The following is a 13,249-nucleotide window of genomic DNA, read 5'->3' as shown; positions in this document are numbered from 1 at the left end:
TTTGCTCCGCTCAGCATGTTCCCAAGAATAGCTCTAGATGGTTTCAGAAGTTACACACAGGAGTTGGCCATCATTTCATAGATTCCAGCTCCACGTGTAATGTGGAATTAGAACTAGAGAATGGGATTCTAAAAAGAAGAACATTAAACTGAATTAAACAAAGACCTCACAACACTGGAGAAATCATTTGTACCCCTATGCAGGGGGATAATGCATGTAAGGCTAAATAAAGATTAGTGCAGTGCCTACATAGAGTAGATAGTCAATAACTGGTAGCCATTTTAAACCTTCTCTCTTAAGCTTTTGAACAATTACTCACACTGCTCCCCCTTCCTCTTCTTTGTCCTTCACGACTTGCCCCTGCCAACTTCAAAAAGAAAATAGAGGGGCCAGCCCCGTGGCTTAGCGGTTAAGTGCGTGCGCTCTGCTACTGGCGGCCCCGGTTCGGATCCCGGGCGCACACAGACGCACTGCTTCTCTGGCCATGCTGAGGTGGCGTCCCACATACAGCAACTAGAAGGATGTGCAAGTATGACATACAACTATCTACTGGGGCTTTGGGGAGAAAAAGGAGGAGGATTGGCAATAGATGTTACCTCAGAGCCGGTCTTCCTCAGCAAAAAGAGGAGGATCATCATGGATGTTAGCTCAGGGCTGATCTTCCTCACACACAAAAAAAAGAAAGTAGAAGCCAGAGATCGAAACTCCCTCAATTTCTTACACCAAACATGCCGGTTCAAGTCTTTCCATTAGAAACCATTCTGCCTAAACCCTGCATTTCATTCTAGCTACTGCTCTCTTTCTCTTTTTCATAATCAAACCCCTCAAAAGAGCTGCCTCCATTTCCTTACTGCCACTCAATTCTCAGCCCAGTCCAGTTTGTCACTTCACTCCACTGACATAGCTCCTGTGAAGGTCTCTGATGACCTCCGTGGTGCCTAATCCAGAGAACCTTTTTATCCTCTCACAGCTGACGACTGTCTCTTGTTGAAACACCCTCTTTCCTGGCTATACTCTCTTGGTTTTCCTCCAACTTCCAGCTTTTCTGTATCCTTTGCAGGTTCATCTTCTACCCACCAGCCATTATGGAACTTGTCAGGACTAACTTAGGCCATGTTCTCATGCCTTAGTCTCTCCCTAAGTTACTTGGTTCCTTGTCTTGATTCCCGCTTTTATGTCTCAAACTTTTGTTTTCAACTGTCTCCTTGAATTTCCACTCACGTGTCTCAAAGGCACTTTAAATTCAACTTGCCCAAAACCAAACTCATAATCTTCTCCTTCCAACCTGGTCTTCTCCCAGGCTCTTCTCTCTGAAGCGGCAACTGTCTGTACAGTTATGCAAGAGACTCCTCTTTCCGACTTCTTTCTCCCTCACTTCTCACCGCCAATCTATCCCCTGTCTTTTTGAATATACTGCTAAAAATCTCTTGATTCTGTCAAATGAATTTTATCTCCTTCTCCTCCACTTCCTCCCTTACCTTCCCAGTCCCATCTCACCCAGACCGCTGCAATAACTCCCACTTCTCCTCATGGCCCACCAGTCCTGTCTCTATACTGTGGCAAGAGCGATCTTTTAAAATTGCAACTCTGATGAAACTCCCCCTACCAAATTAAACCTTTCAATGGCTTTCTGCTCCTTTAAAGATAAAGACCAAACCCTTCATGTGGTCTACAAGACCTACATGGTCTGGCCCTATCTCCTTCTCCAGCCTTCGTGCTCTTGTCCTTTCCCCAGCTGCAGCCCCACTGCCTCATATATGCCCTCCCACTGCCAGGCTCTGCACATGCCAGTCTCTCCATTTAGAGTGCTACCTTTCCCCCCACTCCTGCACAATCCTGCCACCCTTCTTGAACTTATCAGAGTTATAATTTATGTTTCTGTGAATGATTATTTGATAAATATCTGGCTTCCCTTCAGACCATTAGTTGCATGAGGATAGGAACCTCCTCTGTTTCTACTCATTGTATCATCTTCAACACAACACTAGGCCTGCCATACAGTAAGTGTTAAAAAATTTTCAGATACAATGGAAGTTTCTTTGTATAGTAACACGCCACATACAGACGTTTCAGTCAATGACGGACTGTATATACTATGGTGGTCCCATAAGATTAGTACCATATAGCCTAGGTATGTAGTAGGCTGTACCATCTAGGTTTGTGTAACTACATTCTATCATGTTCGCACAACGGCAAAATCGCCTAACAACAATTTCTCAGAACATATCCCTGTCTTTAAACAACGCACTACTGTACTCTTCCTCAGCCTCCTTCCTTCTTTCCTCCACTCTCCTGAAATTGATGCCTATTCTAATCCTTGAGTCTGTGTTTTTTATACATATACTGAATATCCATATATTTACTAATTATCCATGTAGAAAACAAAGGCTCTTGTTTCTTGTGTTTAACGTTTATACAAATGGAGTCCTAGTCTACTTATTATCCAGCATCTTGCTTTTTTCACTCAATATTTGGTTTTTGAGCTCTATTCATACTGATATATATATAGATTCATTTCATTCATTTTGATTACTAGATAGTATGCCATCAAATGAATAAATCACATTTGATACATCTACAGTTGAATTTTGCATTTTTAAAAATTTATTATGCTTTTTGTTTTGTTTGTTTTGTTCCCTTTTCTTCCTTTACTGATAATTATAGACTGAATATTTGTGCCCCACCCCCCAAACTCATATATTGAAGCTCTAACCCCCAATGTGATGGTATTTGGAGATGGGGCCTTAGGGGGTTAATTAGGGTTAGATGAGGTCATGAGGTTGGGGCCCTCATGATGGGATTAGTGACCTTATATGAAAAGATACCAGAGAGCTTGTTTTCTCTTTTCCCTCCATCGGAAGGCATAGTGAGGACTATCTGCAGTCCAGGAAGAGAGCCCTCACTAGGAACTCAGTTGACTGGCACCTTGATCTTGGACTTCCCAGCACTGTGAGGGAATAACTTTCTGGTTATTAAGCCATCCAGTCTATGGTATTTTGTTATGGCAGTTTGAGCAGACTAAGACACTGACTTCTATTGACTTGATGTTTTTTCTACTACTCTGGAAGTTTTGTATTCCATTTCTATTCTTTTTCTGTTTTCTCTTAAGCATTTAATTCACATTTAACTCAACATAACCTCAAGTTAATTTGTATGCCTCTCCTGGTATGGTTGCCTTTTTATCGCCCCTCCACCCACATTAAATATTTTCAGTAGATAGTTTTATAAACAAGACTATCTTCTTTTTTCCATAATTTTTTAACATGTCCCATTCTGGGTTTAATTTCTTTCTTTCTTTCTTTTTTTAAATTTTTTGTGGGGAAGATCAGCCCTGAGCTAACATCCGATGCCAATCCTCCTCTTTTTGCTGAGGAAGATTGGCCCCGGGCTAACATCTGTGCCCATCTTCCTCCACTTTATATGGGACACCGCCACAGCATGGCTCCACAAGCAGTGCGTTGTTGTGCGCCAGGGATCCGAACCTGCGAACCCCAGGCTGCCGAAGTGGAGCACACGCACTTAACTACTGCGCCACCGAGTGGCCCCTTAATTTCTTTCTTGACTGAAAGTTCTTCGTAATTCTTTCAAGGAAGGACCACGAGTAGGAAATCCTTTCATTCTTTGTCTCAAAAACATTTGCTCTCTCTCTTTAATACAGTTGCATTACAGACATAGAAAAATAACTGCAAGGCAGTATTTACATATGAATGGAAAAACTACTAGTAGTTTTCTTTAGCTACTTGCATATTCTAATTTTTCTAAGCTGAATATTATTTGTGTAATTTCTCAAAAGTTAAAAAATACACAACAAAACACAGTAAGACATGAAATACTTTGATGACTGGCTCATCAGATCAATGCCAAATCCTCATGTATTCTGATCATGTTTCTGCAAGGTTTCCTTCAGGAGAACCATCGAAGGTGAAGCTGTTGCCATGGCACCACATTAGTGGTCCGTTTAGATATTAAAATGGAAGAGTCACGTCATTCTAGGCTCAGGTTTCAGCTGCTCTGGGCTGCTTTTATTTGCATGAGTTCAATGCAAATATGCCTTTAATCCTGATTTCTACTTGACATTAGAAATTCTCCTTCCTGGTGATGGAATGTAATGTCTGCCTTCATGCAAGACTTGAAGCTGGAGTGTGAAAGAATCATAGCCAGCACTCACTGTACCTGGGAAGTGTCGCTACATCTCCTCTTTGCTTTCAAAGCATATTTTTTTATGCAAATGATGCTTTAGACGGCGTTGAGAGCAGCATCTGTGCATAGGATGGAAATCCAGAGCACAATCCAGGTCCCCTCCAGAGTTACCAGACTTCCAAGGACAACAGTGAAAATTAGATTTCTAGGGAGAGATCGCAGCAGTGACATTGAGCTAACATCATTTTTGCAGCTGCTTGGGAAACCGGTCAGCTGAAGAAATCTGAATTCTGTCTGCACAGAACTTCAGTTAGTCAATTAGTCCCCACTGCTATTTTATTTTTAGCAGATTATGTTTGGATTCTTGTTTTCTCTTGGGTTTAGGTTAAAAAAAACTCTTTTTCTGGCTCCTATCATGCTGCATCCTGAAGATTATCTGGGCTCCAAATTAGCTTCTCCTCATATTTGTAGTCAGTAGGTTTCTTAAAGAGATTAAAAAAAAAAAAAATACCAACCAACCACTCTTGACATCAAAACCCATTTGACAGCATGCACTTCCAAACTAGCCGTGAGATGCTCAACAGAACGCAGACATTTTACCTTGCGTTCAGTATAGAAGCACTATTTTCAGAATTCCCCTATAGGAGAATAGCAATGAATGCTTCAACATGAAAAACCAAACTGTGAGATGTCCATCTAACAGATGGAGCAGCACTTACGTTTACTCTCACTCCCTTCAGAAATCTCATTAATAACTAGCAAAGGGATTTTTAAGAAGACATAGTCTATAAAGGCAAAGAGAATAGAAAACTGGAAAGCAGATAGACAAGTGATAATAACTAAGCAGTCAGCTGTCGAAAAAGCTGAGCGGCAACTATTTTATTCAGCAGAAACTTGCCTACCCATCCCACCTTGTAAAGGTTTAGGAACTGGAAGTGAAGAGGGGGTAAAGATGTAGCTAAAATCAAGATGATTGTTTAAACGTCTACTTAAGAAGAAATTAAAATTCTATATAACCTTCCCTACTCCACGGAGCCAAGCAACTGCCTTTCTTCCACTCTAGCAGAAAACTGGACGGTTAGCCTGTGGAGAGGGTCTCTGGACTGGGGGAACATTGACCATAGTTGATGGTGGGGAGACAATATTGTCAACAGAGTGATTAAGTGACCTTTGCACACTGATTATTGAAACCACCAGTTCACTTCTCCCCTCTAGCTCCCAGAATGTTGGAAGGCAGGGCTGTACCCTCCAGGCAGGAAACTGGTGGATTCTTGCCTGCAGAATTTGACCAGCCCAAGCAAAAGATAAAAAGTATCAATATCAGGATTTCCTAACTAAATGGCCCAACAAGATACTCTCTACCAGGATTTTTCAACCAAAACTATTGACATTTTGGGCAGGATTACTCTTTGTTATGGGGGCTGTCCTGTGCATTGTAGGATGTTGAGCAGCACCCCTGGCCTCCACCCACCAGATGCCAGTAGCACCGCTCTGCACTGAAGCCCGCAGTCAGCAGGTCCCACTCATGCACTTGGAGTTTCCCATCAGTTTCACAGTGCTTAATTCACTCTTCAACGTGAGCTGACAATCAAAAGTCAGAAGACACCTGAGGAGAAAAGCCTCTAATGTGAAATATGATGATAAATTTAAACTTAAAAAAAAAGTTTAGAGGAAACACAGACTATATAGGAAGAAGAAAAACCTCAAAAATTATAATTATTATTCTGAGAGAGAGAAGAGACAGTGCAAAAGAACTCTTGCAATAACGTTGGAGAGGATGTGGAGAAAAGGGAACCCTCATTCGCTGCTGGTGGGAATGCAATCTGGTGCAGCCTCTATGGAAAACAGCATGGAGATTCCTCAAAAAATTAAAAATAGGAATACCTTACAATCCAGCTATCCCACTTCTAGGCATTTATCCAAAGAACTTGAAATCAACAACCCACAGAGGCTTATGCACCCCTATGTTCATTGCAGCATTATTCACTATAGCCAAGAAGTGGAAGCAACCTAAGTGTCCATCGACAGATGAGTGGATAAAGAAGATGTGGTATATATATATATATATATATATACATACAATGGAATACTACTCAGCCATAAAAAGACAAAATAGTCCCATTTGCAACAACATGGATGGACCTGGAGGGTATTACGTTAAGTGAAATAAGCTAGACAGGGAAAGACAAACACCGCATGACTTCACTCACATGTGAAATATAAACTAACACATGGACAGAGAGAACAGTTTGGTGGTTACCAGGGGGAAGGGGGTTTGGGGGTGGGCACAAGGGGTGAAGGGGCATATTTATATGGTGACTGACAAATAATAATGTACAACTGAAATCTCACAATATTATAAACTATTATGACATCAATTAACAAAAGAAAAAAAACACTGCTGGAAAAAAAACTCTTACAAATTACAAATATGATTACAGAAATTTTAAAAATGCAATCAAAAGAATGCAAGAAAAAGCTGAGGAAATCTCCCGGAAAGCAGATCAAAGAGATAGAGAATTAAAGAGGAAGAGAAAAATTAGGGGACAAGTCCAGAAGGACCAATATCTAAGTGATAAGTTCTAGCAGGACAGGTCAGAGCCATGGGGTGAGGTTCAGAAGGAAACTACCAATAAAATAATTCAAGAACTTTTCCCACAACTGAGATTCATGAGTCTGTAGATTGAAACAGCCCTTTGAGTGTCTAGCAAAGTAAATGAAAAAAAGATCTACATTAAGGCAAACTGTTGAAAAATTCCAGAAAACCAGGGGTAAAAAGAAGATCTGAAAAAGATTCTAAAGAAAAGGCTGCATGCATTATTACTTCTCAGATGTAACACTGGAAGCTGGAAGACAATGGAGGAATGCCTGTAAATTCTAGAAGGAACGTAATCTAGAAGGATTACATAACAGTAGATTGAAGTCAATCGCAGGTATGAGAGGCCTTTAACATTTTCCTCCCATGGACTCTTAGAAAGTTACTAGAGGAGGGACTTCACCAATACAAAGAAGAACACGAAGAAAGAAGAAAACATGAGGCAAATGATTCCACACAGAAGAGAGAAAAAGAGAATTCCCAGGATGCTGGTGAAGGTACAACCCAGCACATCCATTGTTCCAATCAGTCCAGATTGGAGAAGTTGGAATGTTCTGGAAGAAATTTCTACATGAAAATGTAATTGATAGAACATGGTATATTCAAATATTTTGAGAGGTGATTGAGACAAACAGAATTTGGGGTTCAAGTAATGATAAGAGCTTAGAAAAACCAAGCGAACAGACAAAAATATTCATATCAGGGACAATAAAATTTTGCACAAAAAAGGAGAAATTATGTAATACTACATGACTAAGTTGGGAAGAGTGTTTACATTTCCATCATAATGTAAACTCTGACTATCTATTCAACAAAGTTGTAATACATTTATTTTAGGAAGATGGTGGAACAAGAAGGGTGAAGTATGTGACAGGGTAGTGATGGAGATAAATACAGAATCCTCTTCTTCCATTAGTGGGAGGTAGATGGTGTCTAATACTTGATCAGTCTTTGTGAGGACATGCCTGTGTAGATGTGCACAGATCCTATTTCATACATATATAGTATACATTGATCTGCTGCAGTTGGACCAGACAGGCATTGGCTTAAACACTTGATTTGTGTTGTGGCTCTTGGCTTAGCTAATTCCTAGCCGGATGATTTGAGCAGGTCATTTAATCTCCCTAAACTTCTGGTTGATACCCAATAACATAAGAGATTTTATTCGGTGAACCAACAATTACTGAGCAATTCCCATGGGTCCTGTGAGTATAGAGATGAAAAGTACAATCCTTAACTGTAGGGAGGCAGACAAGGAAGCTGATGGGATGTGTACAGAGTGCTGAGGGAGCACAAAGGAGGGACAGAGACTAGCATTTACTTAGCACTTACCACGTGCCAGGTAATATATCCTGTCATGCTCCCAGCCATCCACTGATACTATCAGCATTTTACGGTGGAGGAAATCAATGCTCACAAAGGCTAAGTAATAAAGCCCGAGTTGTACAGCTAGAAACTAGCTACAAAGCAGAATGTAGGCCCAAATCTTTCATGCTCCCATGTCATTCTCTCTTCAAAAACATGTGCCGCCTTAAGGGGCACCATACCTAGACAAGAAAAAGGTTACGGTCAAAAAGGATTCCTGAGAAGGTGGTGTCAGAGGGGAGAGTTGATGAATGGATTCTGTTTGCCATGGAAAAACCTGGATACTACACCTCGCTCTCCTGGACCAGTATCCTATGGCTGCTCTATTTATGAAGCTTCACTTAGCAAATATTTAAGTGCCTATTTCATTCCATGGACTGTGCTAGGTACCGAAGGATATAAAGGAAAAAGCAAAGTAAAATACAAATAAAACTGTTCCTGCTCTGGATAAGCTTACAGTCTATTGGTGAGGACAATTATCATACAGCATGGAGAATTATATGCTAGAAGCACCTAACACAAATGTGCAGGGGACGTGGTGGGGAAGTAGGGGAGACTTACTAGAGATCATGGCTGGATGGAGTCTGGAGGAACAAGCAAGGGTTAGGAGAAGGCTGCAGGAGAGCCTTTCAGGCAGAGGGCACATCACCTACCATGCCCTGCGGCACGAGTCCCATGGTGAATTGGGGAAACTGTAACTAGTTCAGTCTGACTGGAGTTTAGGGTTTAAGGAGAAGCTGTAAAAGATGAAACTAAGGGGATAAGTGAGAGCTGATTTAGGTAAGGTCTCACATACCGTGCTAAAGAGTTTGGACATTTTAATTTTATATTATTAGTGAACCATAGATAGGAGAGCAAGGATAAGACTTGCAATGTAGGAAGGACACTCTGGTGGCAGTATTTAGGGTGACCAGGTGGCAAGTGAGACTGGAAGCAGAGAGGATGATGAGGAGGCTAATGAAATATTCAGGGAAGAAATGGTAAGTGGCCTGAACTAGGATACTGACGGAGAGATGAAGAAAGGCAGATGGATTTGAGAGCTGTACAGAGGCGCTTAGCTTCCAAGGATGCTCACTCTATTCCTGCCAATATTTCTGTCTGAATTGCCCTCACAAGAGCTGGTCTGGAACTCCTGAGAACAGGGAGGACCTATCTGCAGCACCATTTTGTCCATTATGTGTCCTCGTTCATGCCATAGCTCCCCCCTGAGGTTACAGCAGGGAAGGAGGTTTGAAGGCAATGAGTTAGAGCCAACCAGTGGGAAAGGCGAGGGCTGGGCATTCTCAACACATCCGAAATGTGGAAGAGGATAGTGCATTGGGGAACTGCACAGAGATCTGTGCAGCTGAAGGACAGGAGTGTATGGGAAGAGGACAGGCTGTTGAGGTAGAGAGGCAGGTACAGGCCAGATCTAAGGAACTCCCCGTATGGGCTTGCTAAAGAGTCTGACCTATCCAGAAGGCTATAGGAACCACTGAAGAACTGTAAGTAGGTTGGCCAGATTTCACTATAGAAAGACCAGGGGCTGGCCCAGTGGCATAGTGGTTAGGTCCAGTGTGCTCCACTTTGGTTCCTGGGTTCAGATCCCAGGTGCAGACCTATAGCACTCATCAAGCCATGCTGTGGCAGAGTCCCACATACAAAATAGAGGAAGATGGGCACAGATGTTAGCTCAGGGCAACCCTTCCTCAAGCAAAAAGAGCAAGATTGGCAATAGGTGTTGTTAGCTCAGGGCCAACTTTCCTCACCAAGAAAAAAAAAGAAAGACCATTCCATCAACAGTATGAGGGATGGTTTAGAAGATAAATAGGGAGGCTTTTTGGAGGGCCTGGATCAAATAAGTTATGGAGGGAAGAGAGAAATGGAGAATGCTTTCAGAGATATCTAGGGGATAAACAGGTCATAATGATTTGATGCATGGGTGAGGAAGTAGGAATGGACTTCTATATTTCTAGCTTGAGCAAATAGGTTATATTTTGTGCAACAAGGCTGACGTAAAAATAAATTAAATAAGGATGGGTGATGTATCAATCAGGGTCCTGGCAGGGAAGACATGAATCTTTCAGCTGGGATCTTTGAAAGAACTTTTTATAGGTGTGTGAGCAGCTTTAAGGGCACCAACAACAGATATTGAGACACTCAAAGTCTACCAACAGTGAGAAGCTCTTACTACCCCAAGGCTTGAAGGGACGAGAGAAAGAACTAGAATTACCAGAATGCTGTGAAGTCTGGGGGCCGTTAAAGAAACTGCAGTCACGAAAAGATGCAGCCAAACTTCACAAAGCAGGGAGGAGTAAATACCCTGACCTCTCACCCCTTTCACTCTTCAGTCTTCTGCCAGGGCATCCCATTGGCCACACCCAAATGGAAACCCAAAGTTTCAGTCTGCAGAGGTCAGCCTCCCCAGGCACAGAGCAGGACTGAGAATGGATCTAGGGGACAAACTGAAAAGGAGAGGTTTGGGGAGGAAATAACGAAGGCTATCATCAATAATTTTGACTTATAGGTGTCTGTGGAGCATCCATGTGGAGATGCCCCATAGGCTGTGTGCTATAGAGGTCTGGAGTTTAGCAGAGGGCTCTGGGCCGCAGATAGATCTTTGGGAGTCATGTTCCAGTTTGGTGATGAAAAGTCTTCCATACTCAAGGGTTGTTAGGAGGACTAGATATGATACCAGTGCCTTAAAAAGTGCTCTGGGTCAACATGCATTTCGTGATCCTCTGAGACATTACAGTAGTTGTTGTAGTTTTTGCTTTTAACCAGTAGTAGCTTGGAAATTTCTTCAGTAGTTGACAAGATGTATAAAATTGTACAGAAGAGCAGGAAAAACAAACAAACTACCCTCTATTTTCACAAGGTAGACCAAACCTATTAAATCTCTCTCTGTCATATCCAGTACATATGTATATAAATTTCTGGCTTTAGGTAATTTATGTTTCTCGTACATGTCTTTTGAAACTTTAAAGGCTGTACTAAGTGATAAATATAAAATATGATAATACTTTAAAATATAGTTCCAACTTCTTCTTAATCAAATAATTTACATATTTTTATGTAAGTAACATAGGAATTATATAGTTTTTTCCAGGGTTGGGGGGAGGGGAATGCTCTTTAAAATGCTAAGGTACCAAGATAAGAAGCAAACATAGGTGGTGGTATTGTTGATGCTGTTATAGTAATAATATTCCCAGGAAACACACTTTGAGTGAAAGGTGAATCTATATGACCTATTCATTCATCAAAAAAACTATGTGGGGGCCGGCCTGGTGGCACAAGCAGTTAAGCGTGCAGCTCCGCTGCGGCGGCCCGGGGTTCACAGGTACGGATCCCAGGCGCACATCGATGCACCGCTTGTCAAGCCATGCTGTGGAGGCGTCCCATATAAAGTGGAGAAAGATGGGCACAGATGTTAGCTCAGGGCCAGTCTTCCTCAGTAAAAAAAAAAAAAAAAATAGGAGGATTGGTGTCAGATGTTAGCTCAGGGCTGATCTTCCTCACACACACACACAAAAAAAGCTTTGTGAACTCCCACCCCATCGTATGAACGGACATACACCTGACAGTGTGAATAACAACATATTTCAAAGTAGCTCCTCTTGTACACCACTTGGAAGGGCACACACGTGCACATTATAGCATGCTGCCAGTGCACAGAACATTTTAGGAACTCACCCACTGCTTGTTGTTATTTGCTCTGGGGTTGCAAATACACTTATGAATATCCCCAGTGATGGCAAACCCATTGTTTGAAGGTGAATTTGATTCTGTAAACACCCAAAAGTTACTGGATTTTAATGGGCAACACCAGGAAACCTTCCAATTTGTATGCTGGAGAAGCAGCAGGAATCTGACTCTCAGCTCACAGTTGCCAAGAAACTCTACATGAGGTAGGTGCAAATCATTTTTTCTCCCTCTTTTCAATTCAGACTCATCAAAATATGTATTTTCAGAAGCCTCTAATGAAAACAAATTGGGTAATCAAGCTGGCTTACACAACTTGTAGTAAAAAACGAGGTGTGATTTTTCAAGTATTGAGGATTTTCTTATAAGCTAACAAGGGGCTCTGAAGACAATTCCAAAAGAGGAACTCCAGCAACAGCTGGAGTTATGCCACCAAATTTGGAGTAAATTTACAGTTTCCTAGGGAGACAATTTTCACTTGTGTTCTGCTCCCCAGGATTTGTTTATCAACAGCAGTATTGATCTCCTTCGTCCTACTTGATAGTTGCACCATCTTTAAACAGTGTTGTTCAAAATGAATGGCCAAAATCTCGTGAAATTCCCAAATATTAATGGCTTGACATGCTCCTTCTTCTTCAAAGAATCGCACCCTCCACCTGGACTTTGCTCTGGCCCCTGTTGAACTGCAGAAATCAGGCAAAACCTGGGTTGCGTTGGCAAAAAAATAAAAGGATGCACAGAAGCCTGACCTCCCTAATTGGAGGGGCCTACTCGTACAATTTCTGTGAAATTGCTAAGTGCTAAAGGGCTGCCCTCCACAATCTGTTTACTGTGCCCAGAGACAAGCATGTTTGAGAGACGCAACCCAATTTGTAAGATGCAACTAATCACAGAAGTATTTATGTTGACCATTACAATCAGGACCTATGTATTTCTCATATAATTAAAGAGGATTATGAGTTCGGGATGGTTCCTGAGAAGTCATCTAGCTCGTGTCCCTGAGAGCAGGCAGGGTGAAATACTAGAGGTGGTTCCTTGGTGTAGCTGCAGAGCCCCAGGGAAGGAAGCTAAGCGCCTATGGGTGTTACTTGAGTGTCACCCATCAGCAGCAGCAGTGTCCTCACTGATTTCCCTGCATCCGCTCTTGCCCACCCCTCCAATCTATTCTCCCCGTAATGCAAATGGATGGAGCTTTAAAAAACAAACCTAATCATGTCACTCCCCTCTTACAAGCCTTCAAAAGCTGCACATTTCTTTTAGGGAAAATGTCAACGTCTTTACCCTGGCCTCTAAGGCTCTGCTTGATCAGATGCCTGCTTGCCTCTCCAGCCTTGTCTGGAGTCCCTTTACTCTGTGAACCAGCCCTGGAGATCTTGCAATTCTTTGAATGTGCAACTCTCTCCTACCCTAGGGTCTGTGCACTGCTATTCCCCCAGCTTGGAGTGCTCCTCTTCCGCCTCCTTCACC

This window comes from Diceros bicornis, chromosome 5 (genome assembly GCF_020826845.1).
Source record: "Diceros bicornis minor isolate mBicDic1 chromosome 5, mDicBic1.mat.cur, whole genome shotgun sequence".
NCBI classification, from domain to species: Eukaryota; Metazoa; Chordata; class Mammalia; order Perissodactyla; family Rhinocerotidae; genus Diceros; species Diceros bicornis.
The sequence above is the reverse complement of the archived record's forward strand: the minus strand, read 5'-3'. Positions refer to the sequence as shown.